Source organism: Cyrtonyx montezumae, unplaced genomic scaffold (genome assembly GCF_038088225.1).
Source record: "Cyrtonyx montezumae isolate F1298 unplaced genomic scaffold, pur_monq_1.0 scaffold_3, whole genome shotgun sequence".
NCBI classification, from domain to species: Eukaryota; Metazoa; Chordata; class Aves; order Galliformes; family Odontophoridae; genus Cyrtonyx; species Cyrtonyx montezumae.
Window position 1 is genome coordinate 40,328,977 of NW_027072034.1, and position 20,464 is coordinate 40,349,440.

Here is a 20,464-nt window from a genome sequence, read left to right on the forward strand (position 1 = left end):
CAAGGCAACTGGCTTGCAGCACATTTCCACACACACACAAAAAAAGAAGTTGTTGCAAAACAGGACCATAGGATTGTCTAGTATACAACAACTAAACCATCTTATGGTTTTTCTTCTCTTTTTACCGTTCTGCACTATTTCCTCCAGTTGACAGGGTGAGCCTGCAGATGATGAAATCAGATGAAGCCCAGTACTGGAAAAAACATCTTAGTTTAACTATAGAAAATTCTAATTTGAATTCTAATTTCTAATTTGAATTCTAATTTCTAATTCTAATTTCTAATTAATTCTAATTCTAAGGCATTACAAGACCATGCTTACATCTGAAGTGATACTTGGGATGACAGATTTGACATGTACAAATGTCACTAATATAGCAGGATGACCCTTTTCATCCTCAGATGTATAGATGTGTACAGTTTAATTCTAAATAATTGAGCTGAACTTTCTGTTTCATGTCTAATCTATTAATGATCTGGACAATTAGTGATGTAGGTTAAGTTTACTGAATTGGTGAGATTTAAACCTTCAATCAGGGGTAGTTTCAAGTATAGGAGAAGCAAGTAATAGTCATTTCCATGAGTTAAGGAGATGTGACTGTCTCAAATGTAGCAGCAGTTGTATCTTCTGACTTCTTAAGAGGGAGTGTAAATAAGACTTCTTCAGCACCCTATTTAATCTCCATCCCTCCTATTTCTGTTTTCTGTAACTAGAATTTAACTGTCCTGAGTTGATGCTTAGATAAATTCATCCTTATTCAACATTTTATATCATGATACATATCTTTCGTTATTTTTTCCTTTAACTGTTGCTGTTCTTTGTAATTCTCTGCCATTTACTTAAGACTAAAGTGCACCAAAAAAGATGGTATGTGAGTCATGAGTTATATAAAGGCATGAGGTATATAAAAATTTCAGTATGGTGCTTGACAGTACAGGTGTTTTGAAGCACCGATATATTTAATTTACAACTTACTTGAAGGCATATCTCAAATCAGTTTCCTTAACAGGCCAAGCTGCAGCAGCAAAATAAGCTCATGATAATATAGTTTCATATTGTCACATTTTTGGTCAGCGTGAGTAAGTCAGTTAGTGGTGTGACTACTGTAACGTGCCTCTGCTAGTAAGACTGTGACTGCTTATTTCACAGTTTGAGTCCTACATAGAAGTGAAGAGATATAGAAAGAAAATCAGTTGAGAGTAAAAGTTAATTTGAAAGTCTTATTACTGACAAAATTGTTCCATGTATTATTCAGAACTATAGATATTTGATTATCTCTTCTGTTGAATGGCTCTTTTTTATGAGCTCAGCATAGTAAATTTTCCTGGAGAAGGTGAGAGATTCTTATTTTGGGTGGATGTCATTAAAGAATTTAATGCAGTGTTTTGCAACATTAATTCAGCCTGGCCTAGATCCAAACGGTGATACATGGATTGAAAACTTGGTTGAAAATACAATGATTCATCAGCATATTTTAACATCTGAAAAACAAACAAAAAAAAAATCAGCTGCAAAACTAGTGTAGGAAAAGGGTAAGCTGTTCCTATAGGCTAAAAGCAAACACACAGGTCACTAATTTACGCTGTTGGTCAACCTGTGAGTTTTAATGGTAGGACCTATAGCTAATGATTTCCTTACATCCACTAACTGTTGAAAAGGAGTATAACTCTCTCCCAAAGTTTCTTTGTTTGTCTATGCTCTAAGGCTTATTGCTGATACTGCACAAGTACATAACCGTGGCTCAAATTTGTAAGAAATTTGCTATGTTGTGGTGAAAACAAACAAACAAAAAGCCATTAGAAAGTCTGTAGAATCTTGTGAGATGAAAGGGCTAAAATTGCAGGCAAATGAGAAAAGTAAAAGCACTCATATGGACAAGTATAAAATAGAAAGACAAGATTTTAGAAATAACAGACAAAAAACAGGCTGTGTTCCAGGGAGCTGCAAGAAGTGACACTTCTTAGAGCTGTTTGGTTCTTTGTGATTCATGAAAGAAGAAGTGAGTATATTATTATTTACTGTGATAGCATTTTTTCTTTATTGTAACCAATAAATAGTTTATTTATACATTTAAGCTGCTTGCAGAATCACATTCTGCATGGTTGGCTTTCCAAACAGTGACGCATAGAGGAATGTTGACTGGAGGAAGAGGTTCCTAAATAAAGCAGTTATTGGAATTGTCATCCAAAAAAGTAAACTCAAAAGAAACAGGGATGCTTTTGAATTAAATACAGTTTGTTTTGGAGTGAGAATGACAACATCATGGGGGAGGGAGGAAGAGTTAAGATGAAAATGTTGGGCTGCAAGGGAACTGTGACAGAAGGAGAGTTAAAGATGCTGAAGATAGGTGCTGAGGTTTGTGACAGAACAGTGGCAGAAGACTTTCAGAAGGTAAAAGTTCAACATGTGATTTGGAAACCATCTGTTATATTTACAGCCAGTTTTATGAAATTGTTGGTAGCGAAGATATGGTCAAAACAGTGTTTTATACAGGATTATTAATTATTTAATAGAAAAGGAAAAATAAAAAAAAAATTAAAAAAATGGAGTTGTCTTTGTTAAATGACAAGGTGAGAATGCATACAGCACATCACTGACTGGAATCTTTCTGAGGTGTACTTCAAAAAATTCTGCAAAAAATATTTTTAAAATTATGTTTTATGTAAACATGAGAATAGAAAAAAAGTTTGCCTGTAAATAAGCATGCTGAAAAAGTGTAGAAAACGTCATATGGCAAGATCATTTCTCAGAGAATGCAGTGTAGAAAAAAAGCTTGGTTACAATAGTAACTATCAGAGCCATGTGATATTAATTACTGTGTAGTGCTTTCTAACTGTTCTTCTGATTGTAAGCTGAGTAATTGCAGTGTCTCAGTTATTAGAGTCCAAGTGTCTCAGCAGTACATAAGCAGACAAAAAGCATCACTGACAGATGTGCAGACTTTGCATATTAGTTTGTAGAAATTCTAGAAGGCTAAAATTTGACATCTTTTAAATCTAAAGCTTTGACATGACTGGTTAAAAAAATCTTTTCCACAGAAATCTGAGTAAATGGAGGGAAACTCATTCTATGATTCTATGATTCAGTGCCTCCTTTAAACTGTCCTTTGAGATGCTTAAAGAGTCTTTTTTTTTCCTGTGTCATATTCAATTACATGTAAATCTATCTTAAGCAGCTGGAACATAAGTTTGCAGGATTCCAGTGCCTAAGCCAGATTTTTCAAGATATGGACCTGTAATTTGCCCCCTTCAGATACAACAGAACAATATATATATATATATGAGACAATTATCATATTGAGTTGATTTTAGCCAAGGAAATCGTAAAATAATGAAGGTGTGGTTTCAGCCCTTGTGAACAAAAAAGTAGTATGTTGTGTAGAATATAGCTTATATGAAATTGTTAGTTAACTATGCTAAACCTTAGAAGAAGTTAAGTTCAAGCCTTAATGATTTTGACTGAGTTTAGTCACATCCAGTATAGCCTAGTAACCTCATACAATATAGCTTGCACTCAGACCAGCTTGTTGTTGATTTGAGCTGCAAGCGGTGCTATAATCAGCATAATTAATTAAACCAAACACAAATATTGTGAAGAGTAACTGATATTGTATTAAGGCTTCTAAAATAACATGATAAGATCTCATTTAAAAGGAATACATAACACTAGGGTTTTTTTTCATGGTTGTATCTGTTAAAGCTTATTTTTATCTTCATTTCTCTCTTTCAGATTTCTGCCTGCAGTTTATCACTTAAATTGACTTTATTGAAGCTAAATAGGCAAGGTACATTTCATTATTATTCTTCTGTCTATGCTGTATCTGGAAGATTCTTTTAATTAAAACTGAGCAACGCCAACTAACAGAAAGACTGAGTATAAGACTGCCCCTCGGTTGATTCATAGCTGCTCTCTAGTACAAAGATAACATGTTCAAGATACTTCTCAGTATCAAAGAGAAGATAGTTCTTCCTCAATTTCAAACTCCTCATCTGTCTAGATTAGCGTTATGTAAATCATGCATTGGATCTGATCTTTCTTCGTACCAGGTTTACTATGTCAGCCTTTGTATCTCACAACAGTCTCCAAGAGTTTAGTTTTTGACTTTACGTATTTACATTATTATCTATTTGCAAGATTAAAAAGACATTTTCATTATTAGTTATCAACATGGCACTGATATAAAAAGTCCTTTGTCCTTTGTGGTATACAACTAACTGTTTTAGACTAGAAAATTTATCTTCACAGGCAGATAGCCTGTAAAACTCTTCTTTGATTTCCTTCGTCGCACGCAGCAGATATTCCAGAGTAGGCTGTTAAAAGGATTGATAATGATTTCTAAGCCCCCAATTATTCATTTATGTCTTTAATACATAGATAACATCTATGTTCCTTTACAGTAAACTGTATCTGTTCATATCATATGTTAAGATGAAGCAGTCCTCTGAATAGCATCTTCTTTGAGGCATGCAAGCTGGTTAATTTAGAACACCAACTGCCAGATAGCTTAACCAATTAGTATGTATTCTATGTTTAAGGACTTATATATTGTTGGAATAATTATTCATTTTGCAAGAGAGGAAGAGTGTATAGTACTTACAACTTCTTAGGATGGTGTCTTCACACATATGAGAGTTAAGAGAGAAACAAAAAAAAAAAAACACACACACACAAAACAAGGTCATTGTAGGTTGCTAATTGTCAGGACAAATCAAGAGGAAGATAGCTAAATAGAAAATTACCCGAACCCTATCAGCTGTTAAGAATTTCTGCATTTAAAGTCTAACCAGTAGGTGGCACTGCAGTTTGTTTCGTCTTTATAGGTCAATATTGTCGACATAAATGACATTTACTTTTTTCCAGTTCCCATTTTCATAGTTTCTTTGATTTGGCAAAGGAGTCAAGCAGAATTCTGAAATTTAAATATTTTCTAAATAATACAGAAGATAGATTCAAAGGACTGGAGTACCTTACTTATAAAGAGAGGCTGAAAAGAGCTGGGATTACTCAGCCTGGCGAAGAGCAGGCTCTGAGGAGACTTTATAGTGGCCTTTCAGTACCTCAACAGGACTCAATCAGGGAGTGTAGTGATAGGACAAGGGGAAACAGTTTTTAAATAAAAAGGTGTAAGTTTATATTAGATATAAGGAATAAACTATTCACTATGAGAGTGGAGGCACAGGAAAAGGTAGCCCAGAGAAGGTGTGGATGCCGCATCCTTGCAAGCTTTCAAGGCCAAGTTGGATGAGGCCTGAGCAACCTGGTCTAGAGTAAAATGTCCTTGCCCATAGCCAGGGGGTTGGAAATGGATGATCATTAAGTTTCCAACCCAAGCCATTCAATGATTCTATCATTCTGTAACATTGCCAGGTGGTTAATCTGAGGGCATGGAGAAAAACAACAAAACTAACAAGATATATTTATAAATGTAAAACAGATCTTTTTCATTAGTTGCAAAAATTCCTGGAAATCTTACAAATTGAATGAAATACAGGAATAATTTCTGAAACTTGTAGTCAGAACAGAGGTAGTGGGCTTTTTCTTTTTCTTTTTTTCCTTGTTTCCTAATTTTTTTAATAACTGAAACAGAAGACTAAAATGACAATGAAGATTTTTACTCAGCAGGTAGAACTACTGTTAGTCTTTACTCTTCCAGGTAAAAAGATATTTTATTTTTCACAAAAACAGTATGCATGTTGTTTGATATTGTGTTACATGTCCATATCTTTCATAAAAGGCCCATCAGTTTTTGTTTGTGTTTTCATATAGCTAGTCATTTTTATATTTCTCGTTTCAGTTTTGGATATCTTTTGTGTGGGATTCATCAAAGGAAAGCAGCCATAGTCTGAAGTCTAGACATGGATATTTGAGCTAGTTATTCTGATCTGCCACAATCTTCAGGAAGAAGAAATAGACATTTTTGGAACGGAATTCATTTCAGCTCACAGTAGAATTTTAAGTATATTAGAATAATAATTCCCTACAACTGTTTTGTTTGTTTGTTTGTTTGTTTTTGTGGGGTTTTTTTAGTTGACATTGAGGAAGGTCTCAGAAACCTTTCTAGAAGAATATGCCTTTGGTTTATCAAAATTAACCTCTGTCCTGGCAACAGTGTACACTCAGCTGCCAAATGTTATATCCACCATCATTTGTAATTCTGAGGTGTGATGAATTGCAATCTGGAAACCAGAGAGCAAAACTTAGTCATCCATTAAATACCAAATAGAGTCAGAAAAATGAACACCATAGCTGGGAATGGTACATTGTTGTGAAATCACTCCATCTGCTTATAATTTGCCTCATTTAACTTCTTTAGACACTATTTAAAGTGTCTACTTTAGCACTCCATCTTTTTTTTCTTTTTCTTTTCACAGCCTGCATGGGTGTCTGTGTTTGGCTTCATATCTGACATGCCCACATTTCTCACTACAAAACGTTCTGTAGGAGTTTGTTGTTCTTGTTGCTTTCTCTATTAAATATGACTGACTCAGATTCATTAGAGGATTGATATGAGGTTTGTGTACCAACAGTAACAGTTCATAAACATTGCTGTTGCTGTGTAGACTTCCTATGTTCCTTTGCAACTTCTAATTCAATAAACAACTAGTTCAGTGTTTTGCATCTTTCACCTTCTTTAATATTTAAAATCTACCAAATTTACTATTTTTTACCCGATTTTCTTATTTTTTCCCAATTGTGTACTACTATTGAAAAAAAAAAAGGAAGAAATATATTTATATATATATATAAATATATAAATATATAGAAGTGGACTTCTGTAATTGGAAATTATTTTGAAATCTTTGTACTTTTGATGTGTTTCCTCTACTGCATAACCTATTGCTTGTGCAATTTCCAGAAGTCATCTTTTTAATTTTCTTTTCACATTTTCATGACATCTGTCTACTTTTAACATTCCTCATTATTTTCTCTTGTCTTCTTTACATTACCACTGTTAAATGAATTGAAGACTTGTAAAGCAGAGAACTCACTGGAGGTATACATATATAAATACATATATGTAAGATATGTACATGGCACTAGGCACATAGTTTAGTGGTAGGACTAGGTAGGTCAGGTTGATGGTTGGAAGTGATGAATGTTACTAAACTTGACTGAGATCTGGCAGATCCAGTGGATCTATCTATCTTGAGAGGTAAATGTGAAAATATTGAGGTTACTCTGATAACATCATTTACCAGGAGATCAAGATTTTGCCCTGACAAAGCAGAGTTTTTGATTAAATATTATTCAATATTGCTTTTCTTCTACCTAAAGAAAGATATTCTGAAACAAGTAAAAAGCTTACTACTGTGACATGTAGTGAAGGTGAAGCTCTAACAGTGTAACTAGTCTATCTCCAGAACAATTAAAATGAGCCCTGCGTGAAAAATGTGTTTTCAGTGCTAATGTTTTTAAGATAAGAATTCTAGACATGAAAATTCCCATTTGGTAATCTTGTTTCCCACATCTTCTATTTTTTTCTTGAAACATTAATCACATTCTTTAGGCATTTAGCTCCAACAACTGTGGAAATATACCTATCCTGAAATAGCTAAGTTAAAATCTGTTCCACATGGGGCAGAACTGGCCTTAGAAGGAAGATTGTTGTCTAACCACTCTGAAGGATGGTCTTGCTCTTACAGAAATGCCATCCCAGAACTAAGAATTTTTAAGGAAGTTTTTTTTCTGAACGATTTTGCTGCTATAGCTAGAAACAATTTGTTGAAAAATCTTTGCGTGGCAATCTTGTCTGATTATATTCTCTTGCTGTGTAGCCTCAGGAGTCTTTGTACAAACCTCTTGCATAATCAACCTTACAGTGTTTTCCACTGCAGAGGAGGAAAAGTGTCGCATCTCACTGAATCCAGTTTAAATGTGGCAGCAAAGAGCAAAGCAGCCATCAAAAGGTGGCTTCCTGATTTTCTTTCCCAGGTGTCCAAAACATGAGCAAGAAGTTCTGCCCAAGAGCAAGGAGTCCACCTGTCTCATTCTCAACTGGCAGGGCTTATAATTACTGGAAAGACTGTGAAGACCAGAGTCCTTTTGAAACAACAAAATTATTTTAGATTACCTTCATTCATATAGCCTTGCAGATGATATTTGAACAAAACCAAGGAGCTTTTCCTTACAGATACACTTAAAAGTATCAGAGTTCTTTCATTATCCTTGTGAGAAATACAACAAAAATGCTTACTGGAAAAGAAACGATAGCTCAGTGTTAGAGACCCTGGTGAACATCTTAAATATGGAATCAGGAGGATGTGATAAAGAAGTGTATTTTTGCTTAATTTTAAAAGAGACATTGTCTTACATGCTTTTGTAGTGTAACCCTGGCAGGTAGCTGGGTAACACACAACCACTTGCTCATTCTCCCTGTGTGGCATAGGGGAAAGAAGTGGAAAAGTGAAAGTGTGAGAATATGTGGGCTGAGATAAAAGCAATTTTCTAGTAAAGCAGAAGCTCTGTGTGCAAGCAAAACAAAACAAGGAATTAACTTACTACTTCCAATTGGCAGATGGGTATTCAGCTACTTCCAGGACAGAAGGACTCTCCATGCATATGTTTTCTAGGGAAACTGTGAATGCCCTCTCCTTCCTCCTTCTTTACTCCACCTTTTATTGCTGAGCATGGCTCCATGTGGTACACCATGGCCCTTTGGTCAGACTGGATCAGCTACCCTGGCTGCATCTCATCTGCTTGTGCACCCCCAGACTGCTCACTGGCAGGGCAGCATGAGCAGAAAAATCTTTGCCTTTGTGAAAGTTCTTAATCTTCTACAACTAAAACCATTAGCATGCTATCACCACTATTTTCAGAAAAACACGGCATCATACAAGCCTCTAAGAGGAAAATTAACTCTATCCCAGTGAAAATCATGACGTATGCTTATTTTATGAAGAGAATGAACACCCTTCTGAATTTGGAAGATAGGCTGCCTGTGCTTTTCTCTGACAACATAGGAATCCACAGAAGCTAAAGAAGGGAATTTCATTTTTATTTTCTCTTGATCAGTCAGCACAGCTGGCAGGAAAAGTACATTTCATGACCTTTTAATGGATACGCAGCCTTCAAATGCATATTGAAGTCTTTTTGAAGCATTCTGTTTCTTTGAGCAATATAAAGTTTACTTTATTTGATAAATTATAGAACTATAACTTTGAAATAGTACTTTATTCACTGGTCAGTCTTTGCACTTTTGTATGAATGTGTAAGCTGCAAAAAAAAAAACAACAAACCTTGGTTACATTTAGTTGAGTTCAATGCTTTCAGGATTGCTAACTGACCTTAAGGAATCTGAGAGGAAAAACAGTTTTTTGTTCTTTCAGTCTCACTTAAGCATGAGGTTAGAATCATAGAATATACCAAGTTGGAGGGGGTCCATAAAGATCATTACATACAAATCCTAGCTCCACACAGGACTGCCTAAAGATTAAACCTTATTTCTGAGAGCATGCCCAAACACTCCTTGAACTCCAGCTTCCCTCATAAGCATGTGCAGACCACCATGAGGCCTCCCCTCAGTCTCTTCTGTGCTGAATAAACCAAGGGACCTCAGCCACTCCACATACATCATGTTCTCTAGACCTTTCGCCATCTTTGTAGCCCTCCTTTGGACACTGACTAATAGTTTTAAGTTCTTCTTATATTGTGGTGCCCAAATTTGCACACAGTACTTGAGGTGAGGCTGCACATCTCAATGCAGAGTGGGACAACCCCTCCCCTCTCCCTGTGGCATTGCTGGGCCGGATGCATCCCAGAGCATGGTTGTCCCTTTCGACTGTCTGGGCATACTGCTGGCTGTTCAACTTGCTATCAACTAGAATCCCCAGATCCCTTTCCACAGGTCTGCTCTCCAACCTCTCATAAATGAAAAACACTTGTACTGGGTAGGATTTTCTTGGACAAAGACTGTAATGACAATCTGTATAAACCAACAAATACAATTTTTTGGTAGGAATTAGATGAATTTTTAAAAAGAATTAAATTTTTCAGATGCTCTTTGTTTACAAATCCATACTTGTCTTGATTCATATTTCCATTTGGACTAAATTTTTAAATGAGAGAATCTTTAGTTGTGACAATCCTTGTTAAGATAACATGTGACTGGGAGCTTTTCAGGGGAAAACTGTCAAACAGATAAGTATCATCAGACTACCATGTGACCATACAGACCTTGGGCTACAAAGCCTGTAGCTTCATATATTCGCCTTCTTGTATATTACTTTTTTACTAAAAGCAATTTTAGTACTTTTTGCTTCAGGCATATACTACAAAAGGATTTTATCATCCTTTAAAGTCTGATTTGTTGAATTTTAAATTCAGATTGACAGATTATATTTGACAGGTTCTGGGTATTTATGCCCTCAAATAAGTTGAATCCAGGAGAAAGTAATTCTTATCTTGTAATTATGAGCTGTATAATATGAAGAAACTTGCATATGCTTGGCTTGGACTGTTAAGTGAAAATATCTTCAAATCCTTCTACAGTTTTAGCCTACTCCTAAAATAGTTCAATCTGTGTTGTAATTTTCTGAGGATAAATGTATTTGACTATGTTTGCATATCTTCTATTATATTTCCCTTTTCTGTACAACTGATCTCTGCCTACCTAATTTCTGTGATTTAGAATTGAAAAGCTTTGATGACACTCAAACATTTTAAGACAAAAACAGAAACCCAGATTTGAAGCAAAATGGAATTTTGATTCAATTCTTAACACAATATATGTGTATAAAAAAAAGCCTCTCTTAAAAAGAATGCCAACCAACAGCAAAAATAACATCAGTTATTTCAGTTTTTTTATGTCAGAGAGTGGTTTGACTATGTCGTAATTCTATGACTGTGGTAGCTTGGATCTTTTGCTGTAGCACCTTTATTTAAAAAATGTGACCCAAGAGGTGTCTCAGTAGGTGCTCTGAAAGGCTCTGTATATCCTCTAGTTAAGTTCCAGTTTACTCTTCCTGTTTTGATTAAATTTTAAGTTAAACCAAGCAAATAACATTATGAAACCAATTTTCTAACTTTTAAGAAAGTAACACAGTCTGCTTCATTGTTTTGGACCAAGAATCCTACTTACTCTAGTTATTATCTTCAAGCTGATGAATCTCAATGTTCAGTATGTATAAAGCTAGAATGAAATATCTTTGAAATGCTTGATTAATTTTCAGCAATATCAGTCAGAAAAGACAGACAGGTGCCTTCAGGCTGAATTCATACAATTACTGTTGATGTTTTCTCCAGGGAGATATGTGAGAAGTAGAACAACTTGCTATGCTGCATTTTTTTCTAAGGTTTATCATGAACCCAGAAATACATGTGAGCATCTTTCTTCTAATGGAACAACACAGACTTTGAGCTGTTTTTAAAAAATGCAAGAAAACAGCACATAGATTCATAGAATGACTTGGGTTGGAAAGGTTCCCAAGGATCATCAAGTTCCAACCACCCTGTCACAGGCAGGGCCACCAACCTCCAGATCTGGTACTAGAATGTGTTGCCCAGGACCCCATCCAATCTGGTCTTGAACACCTTGGGAGATGGAGCATCCACATGCTGTCTGGGCAGCCTGTTCCAGTACCTCACAGCTCCCTCTGTGAAGAACTGCCCCCTGACGTCTAAGCTAAACCTTCCCTCCTTGAGCTTAAAACCATTCCCCCTGGCCCTGTCACTATCTACCTGAGTAAAAAATGTATTCCCCTCCTTTTTGTAATCCCATTTTAAGTACTGGAAGGCTGCAGTGATGTCTACTTGAAGTCTTCTCTTCTCCAGGCTGAACAGTCCCACCTGCCTCACCCTGTCTTTATAGGGGAGATGCTCCAGACCTCTGATCATCTTTGTATACCTCATTTAAATAAAACATTTTCTAGTGATTTTCACAAAAAGCATTAGAACTTCACAGAACTTGGCTTTGATGGCACATTAGAGTCCTTTGCTGTTGCACATCACAATCTTACCCTCCCATCTCTGAGCATCAAATGTAATTCCTGATGTCATATATGTTTACCAGAGGTTAGCTAAAGATATGAATTATAGAATCATAAAATGGCTTAGATAGGAGGAGACCTTAAAGATCATGTAGTTCCAACTCCCCTGCTATATGTAGGATTGCCTGTCACTAGATCAGGCTGCCCAGGGTCCCATCCTATCTGGCCTTAAATGCCTCCATGGATGGGGCACCCACAACTTCTCTGGGTAACCTGTATTCCACTGCCTCATTACCCTCTGAGCAAAATTTCTTCCTATCATCTCACCTAAATCTCCCTTCTTTAAGTTTAAAGACATTCTCCCATGTTCTATCACTATCAGATCACATAAAATACTGGTTGCCTTTCTGCAACAAATGTAGATCTAGCTTTTGGCTTTCTCTAAAAATGAAAAGTTGGACCATCTCTTTTTATGTCCCATCAGAGAAGCAAATCTCCCTGAGTCAAGAAAATGAAAGTAAAAGTCTGTGCTTTTCTTTGCTTTGGTTGTTCTTTCAGACATGAAGCTACAATCTTTTTTTAGTTTTATGAAAGATAATTATACTGGAGTTTAATTTATAGCATCATGAACCTTGAGGAGATGTTTGTGATCAATCCAAAAGTGGCTTTAATATCGGGCAACAATTTACCTGTATATTTTCAGTGATACATGGGGAAGCTGATTCACTTCAACTCACACATACTTTAATGGATTTCATTTCAAAGGTTTCCAGAATTATGGCAAAGCATTAGTGTTGTGGTTAATAATTTGTAGTTAATGAACTCAAACATAACCTCAGATCCATTTTTATTCACTTTTTATAGAGAAATCTTAATCTAGGGTAGATTCATTATGATTTTGCTCTCAAGACTTTTTTTAATAAGTTGTTAGTTGTTTGCCTTTAGTTTCTAAGTACTTTTGATAATGATTGCATTCAGATAGTCTTACACTGTGAGAGTTCATAAGTTCATAAGTTCATAAATTCATAAGGTTGGAAAGGACCTATAAGATCATCTAGTCCAACCATCCTCCTATCACTATCTCTACCCAACTACTAAATTAAGTCCTTTAGCACCTCATCTAAACGCTTCTTGAACAGCGCTAGGGATGGTGCCTCAACCACCTCCGTAGGCAGGCCATTCCAGTCCAGTAGAGGAGTACGCTAATCCACTTTTATTTCTCAAAATTTCCCCTGGAAGAAAACACTTATAGATTTTATTTTATACACTTCTGGATTACTTTAGTGGAAGAGAGAGATTGATATTTCCAGATGTCAAACAATTTTGCTCCTATTTACATGTCTGTCACAGGATATGTGTCCTTGCCCCATGTTAAATTTCAGTACTCTCACTACAGAGAGAATACTGAGCAATAGGTTCAAGTAAGTACATTGGTTCTAGATATTTAGCATTATATTAATCTGACCAAATGTATGTCTATGAAATTCATTAAGAAGAGTGAAATTTAATGATGTAATGATGTATTAATGTTATGATGAAGAACATGAAAAAGCATTAAAATAAGTTGTACTTGATAATCATGTGTGCTTTTTCAGCACTGAACAAAAGTGATAATTGCAGCTTTGACATTTAAGAACAAAAATGGTAACTGCAGCTTTTACATTTAATTCTATTTTTCAATTTTTTTTTTTTTTGCTTTTTTTTTTTTTTGGTATTGTCTTCTTGTGTAAGAGTGCTTAGGTGAACTGTAAGATATGGCATAATTGTAAAACCAAGTCTGCAGCCAGTTTATTTCTAGAATTTTTAGTTATCTGTAGGCCACTTAAAATATATATTTCAATTTAACTCCATATACTTGCCTAGCAAAGTATAAAAAAAAATGCAACTAAACAAACACAAAAAATCCCTTAAAGTTGATGCACAACAATGAACTAATTAGATGGACTGACACATCCTGCAAACTGAACAGTGACCAAGTGGTTCATTTGCTGGTATCTTATCTGATTTGTAGTGGTGAAGGCATACCACAAAGTCACTAATTATTACTGAGTGTAATTTAATCCCAAGACAACAAAACCTTATGTACTGAGTATGTATAGGAAATGATCACCAGTTTACAGAGCCTAAAGAAAGAAAATAGAATCATAGAATGGCTTGGATTAGAAGCATCATCTATTTCCAGCTCTCCTGCTGTGTCAGTGTTGCCACCCACTAAGTCAGGCTGCCCAGGACTTCATCCAGCGTGGACATGAGTACTTCCAGGTATGGAGCATCCACAGCTCTGGGCAGCCTATTCCAGTCCATTCCACCCTCTGAGTAAAGATTTTGCTCCTAATATTTAATCTAAATCTCACCTTGTTTAGTTTAAAACCATTTGTCCTATCACTATTAACCCATGTAAACATAAGTTCCCCCTCCTGTTCATATGCTATCAGACTGTAAAAAGTTGATCTCCATCCCTCCCTGCCTCCCTTCCTGCCTCCCTCCCTACCTCCCTTCCTTTAAGTACTGGAAGGCCACAATGAGGTCTTCCCAGTGCCTTCTCCCCACTAGGCTGAACAAACCCTAACCCCTCAACCTTTCATTATAAGAGAGATGTTCCATCACTCTGATCATCTTCATGGCCTTCCTCTGGATCCATTTCAACAGCTCCATGTCTTCTACTGGGTGCCCCAGACCTGAATGCGGTGCTCCACCTTACAAGGAGGAGGTAAATAGTTCAAGCCTCATTCACCTTCCTCGCCTTGCTGGCCACTCCTCTTTTGATTCAATACAGGATACAGGTGGCCTTCTAGGCTAATGTCCAACTTTTCATCTACCAAGACTCCCAAGTCTTTTTCCAAAGTGCTGCCCTCATGTCAGCAGTTTGCGGGACTGTTTGACCCGGTACCGTGACAACTGGGGCAGGGGACCCACGGGCCCTCACCCCGGGGAAGGGCAAGGGGGAAAGGGAAAAAGGAGAAGGGAGATGGGCCTAGGAACAAAACAGTGGCAATGATCTGAGGAGGAAAGCTAATTTACTAAATAAGATATCAGAAAGTAAAATAACACAATATAATATAATTGGAATTGAGGCTAATTAATCAAATAAAATGAGCAACAGAGAGTGTCCGATAAACCGAAGGCCTTACGCTAACGCTGAAGGCAGACGGCTGCAACAAACACCCACTGCTGAGCTCTGTCTCGAAAGGAAGAGAAAGTCCCGTGACTGCAGACAGTTTTTATCTTTCCCTCTGGGCAGAAACACATAAAAATACAAAGTAACACAAAGTCCCCTGGCGTACATAGTTCTTCTTCTCTTCTGAGACACGTACACCCAGAACTATGGATGATCCACGGAGCTGCAGCATTAACTCTTTAACTCCCAATACACCACATGATGTTATGATGTGGAATATCAATAATATAACAAAAATCATAAAACTATAATACCTCAATGTGTTTTTCTCCCAGTCTGTACATATACTTGGGATCACTCTGACCCATGTGCAACACTATGTACTTGGCCTTGTTGAACCTCATTATGTTTCAGTGGCTCACTTTTCAAGCTTGTTCAGGTCTCTTTAGATGGCATCTCTTCCTTCTATTGCATCAATGGCACTACTCAGCTTAATGTTCTCAGCAAATTTGTGAGGGTGCACTCAATCCCACTGTCTATATCACTGATAAAGATGTTGAGGAGCCCTGGTCCCAAGATGGACCCTTGGGGGACACCACTCTTCACTGAACCACCTGTGTATAAAGCGGTTGACCACTAAAAATTTGTTGATCTATTATTATCCCCATCTACTGGGGAATAATGTACTGAAGTAAAGACATAGCTTCCTTCTGATTTAATAGACAGTTGTCCAATAACGACAAAAAGAAATATTGTCTGAGGTAGTAATCAGAAAAATAACTGGCATAAAAGGATGTGGAGAAATAGGAAGAAAAAAGGTGAGTAGAAAAGAAGATGAAGCGGGTGACTTTGGATCAAGGTATAAGTTAAGGAAAGTTACATGTGACAATTTCCTTGCCTTTCCTAAAATTTATACTGTTCTATTTCTGCACCTTGAGTGAATCTGTCATTGTCTGCAGGGTTAAGGAGAATCAAATTCCACATGAACATTTGAATTTTTGAGATAGAGCTAAAACTTAGTGTAGTTATTAGACTGGCCAGAAATCAGGGACATGGTTAGATATGTGAGTGTATGTATATGTATTTATGTGTATCTGACTCTCTTTATATATATATGTATTTGTATAACTACCATTGCTGCACAATAACCTCTCATTTCATAAACTGAGATCTCTAAATCTGAAGTTGAGCTGAATAGGCATTTTCTTAATGAAATTTTTGTGGCCTAATTTATTGAATGTACTCTAATTTCAGTCACATAGCCTGGAATATATCAATTGTGCAAAAAAAGTAGCATTTGGACAACTTCATCAGTCACTACTAATTAAACAACTATAACAGCTATTTATATAATCAATGTTTTTAATCAAAGTCCTAGAACTGGAATTCACTCTTCAGCTCTTCCAAAATGATACTGCAATGCCACTGAAGTTGAAGTCAGTTTAACATTATCAGAGACTACTTGTACACAAGGGTTTTGGAATGTTGCTTATTTTGCGGTTGAATTACTATTCCCTGAATTTAGTTCAATCAGTATTTTCATAGAAACATCTTTGTTTGCAGAGCAGTCAACAGGATAAAAGTAACTCATTTAATAGATTTAACCATCATAATTCAAACAAGTGGATGAGGGCCATGCCTACAGTCTGAGACAGAAGCATCTTATACACCTATGTTGAGATGGTGAATGTTCCACAGAAATGGAGAAAACATTGCATCCACTCTTTCCTGTCTGAGCTGTGCCATTTCTGCTGTGATTATGCTGTAATCATTTTGTGGAGTTTCTGCTTAGCACTCTTACAGAGTTTAACGATGCAGGAACCATGTCACTTAATTAACAAATGTTACCAACATCATGAAATCTCCTTTCTTTGACTCTTTTTTGACATGCTTCCTTAATGAAGCTACCAGCCTGTGAACAATTTACAAAAATCCCTCTGTTTGCAATGTAATAGTGATAGATTAATAATCACTTTCATCATGCCAGCACAACTGCTGTTGAGTGACATCAAGATCTCATCAAGGTTTCAGAAGTCCATATCTATTCTTCAGCCTTTTCAATCATCTGCTCTGTAGCTTGCTATCACAATCCTACAAAAAAGAAATGATCAAGGATATTTTTTGTCAAAATATGTATTGAAATGTAATCATATAAAGTCAGTCATCTAGTTTCATGCATAATATGCATTGGTGTTGTAGTTCAGAACACATACTGACTTGAAGCAATTAATTTACCTTTTTCTCTTCTATTTATATAAGAAAAACATAGCAATTTACAGATCACTTTTTTTTGCTTTGTTTTTCTTCTTCCTGTGCTTTATGAATATTGACTTCTCCATCTAAAATACAGCATAGATAAAATTTACTTTTCCATCTGTCTTCCATTTTCTAGTTTCACATATTTGGTCTGTTCTTCAAACAATGTTTTTGGAATTAGCAGGGTTTTTTGAAGCTTTGTTCTCTTCATGATGAAGCACTCCGCTCCAAGGACTAAAGAAAACACTATGGAAGAACAGAAGCTCTTTTACACCTGCTGGGGGCACTGCAATACAAAGAAAAGGGGCAATGAATGCTGGTGAGATTGTTTTCAGACAGTTTGTCCAACAGCATTTTATGACATAAGGTCATTAGACTTTCATGTTTGGACTTGTTTTTTCCCCGAAATATATTTTTCCTGAAGTGTTTATTTTAAACACATTAATGTTAATGAAACAAAATATGATGATTAAATGGACTGTTAGAAATTTTGTTGACTCATCTACAGTACATTAACCATTCTCTCTGCTTGCCATTCACAGAAAATCTTTCACTTTAAAATGTGACAAAAGTAAAAAGCTGCAACTGTCAGGAAAAAAAAAGTTCTACAAGTATAGTAGTATAGCTATAATGATAAGTGCATGATTGACAGTAGTTCCATGCAATTTCAGGTTATTTCAGAGTACCCTTTCACTTCTAAAAAGAGATTCTCTGTACTCTTCTCCCACTAGTAGTCAAATTATATTATCTTATAAGGTTTAGTTGCAGTGTGATTTATGATAACGGGGTATTATTCTTACAAAATGGATTCCATCTTCTTTGCAAATATGTTTGCACCCAGTTGTGTTCTGGGAATATGAAATACTTACTTTGATAGTATGATAATCACAGATTAGAGGCTTAGCTGAAAATAGGTCATTTTAGTTCCAGGATTTATCAGTAAACTTATAAATACTATTGATTTGCTGACTGCTTCTTTGTAGTCTTAAAGCAAAGATTTGATATCATATTCCTGATATTCTCTGTTTTCTGATAAATTCTTTGCATTGCAATATTCATTTTGTACTTGCATCAAATACCCAGTTTTTTCATGCGTGAGAATTTACTATATTTTTCCTCTGTTAGTTTTATTGGGAAAAATAAAACAACAATAAAATAGTGTTGGCATTGCATTACGTTTAGACATGGCATACTACTACCTAGTTTCATGTTATCCCTACAAGAAAGATAATACATTATCCACACTAATATAGTGACATCTTTTTCAGATGTGCATTTAATCATACAAATTTCATAATTCACTTAACTTCCAAATTTTAAGTCAGTTTTGGAGTTTTCTTACAAAGGCTGTTTACACGTGTAAGTACATCTTCACTTAGTCATCTATATTCTGTTAATAACCATTTAGACTGAAAGCAGAAGTACTTTTTAATGCTTAACAACTAGTAAGTCTATTTGTAAATATTACAATGATCAAAGAATTCTCTGACCATTTCTGAGGTTCTGTTTCCAAAATGAGAAAATTGAGGAAGGATAAGATCATTATAGCAGTCAACAAATGAATGCTGACTAAAGGGAAAACAATATGAAACAGCTTAATTCTTAATTAGTTAAAGATTTGCTTACTTCATCTGAACATCACTTCTTGTAATAGTGCTTATGCTTGGAAGAACACAGATACTGATAAGTTTCTTAAGATGACAGAGAGAAGAGTCATCACCTCTTGACATATATTTGTTGTAGTTTCTCTTTCAGACTAGGAAGTGTTAAAGGTCAGGGCTTTGGCATTCAGGTTGAATCTCAAGAATTTGTACTTTAAGTCTTGGCTTAAAATACATTTTCCACATTTAACACAACTTGAAGCTATTTACAGGTGTTACAAAATAATCATTTCTTTGTTCATGGAGAAGTTATAAGATATTGTAGAATTTTTGTACAATGGTGACAGAGGAGAAGACTAAAAATAATAATAAAAGAATGTTTTCATTAAGTATTTCCATTTTTATCATTTTTAAGGCCTCCAGCTCACTTTTTCCCCTTCCAAAACAGAAACCTGACAAAAGTACACAAAAGAACAGTTACAGTGAAATGAAGACAGAAAATATTAATTTTGTTAATAATAATGTTTGCTTATAATTGTAGATTACATAATAGATTTCTGAAGCTATTGCACAGTGACATTTCTTTAAAAGATATACTGATCAGAAAAAAGCGATTGGATCAGGCAGTTACAGACTAGTCCCAAAATTACTTAATTTAAGAGGAATCTGAAAGCTCACAGTAGAAAATAATATCATTGTGATGGGGTTAGCTACAAAATATCTGAAGACTTGATGCAGAGATAAATACATAGATTTCTTCCCATCATCTGAGATGTTTAAATACAGTTATAGATGCAATTTCCAGCATGAAGTGGGTTATTATCCCTAGAAATTAATCTATCATGATCTGTAGCTAGAAAACTGTGGTTCCAGAAGACAAAACTCAGTTAGATTTTTAAACCTTGTTTTAACTAGTTAATTAGCAAAAGATCTTTAATATTGCCATGCTTTCAGATCGGTGCATTCAGTACCAGCCCTCAGAAGAACTTCATGCATAAAAAAATACACCTTTTCTCAGTTAAACTTGAGATATGAATTTCACTGTCGTTACTTCAACCATACTATTTTGTAGTTTCTCTCTATAACAATTTCTATGAACTCCAACATTAGAACATCAGAACACTGATTTTCTGTAGTGCTTATTACCATGGCACTTTAAAGTAACTACTGTACCTTGACACTAATACCGTAAACTATTTAGATCCTCAGTTCTGCCATTCTTCTACATACAGCCTTTATTCCTGAAGTAGGGATTTAGTAACTCCTGTTTTTTACTTCATTTTTTTTTTCTGAGAATTCAAAGCAGACAGTGTTGGCAAAGGGACTCTGTTTGCCTTCAACAGATCAGAATACTGACTCAGTTGTTACACTGGATTGCATGAGATGATGCCACGAGCCAAACTACACGGCTCTGTCTCTATTTGATATTACAGAATTGTCTAGTAACTTGGCTGAAAGGGAAAAACATTTTTTAAAAGAGCATTTAAAATATACAGAGTATTTCAACCAAAAATCTTGATGTTACTTTTGTAAGCTAACAATAGAAGAGGTTTTCAGCATGTGAT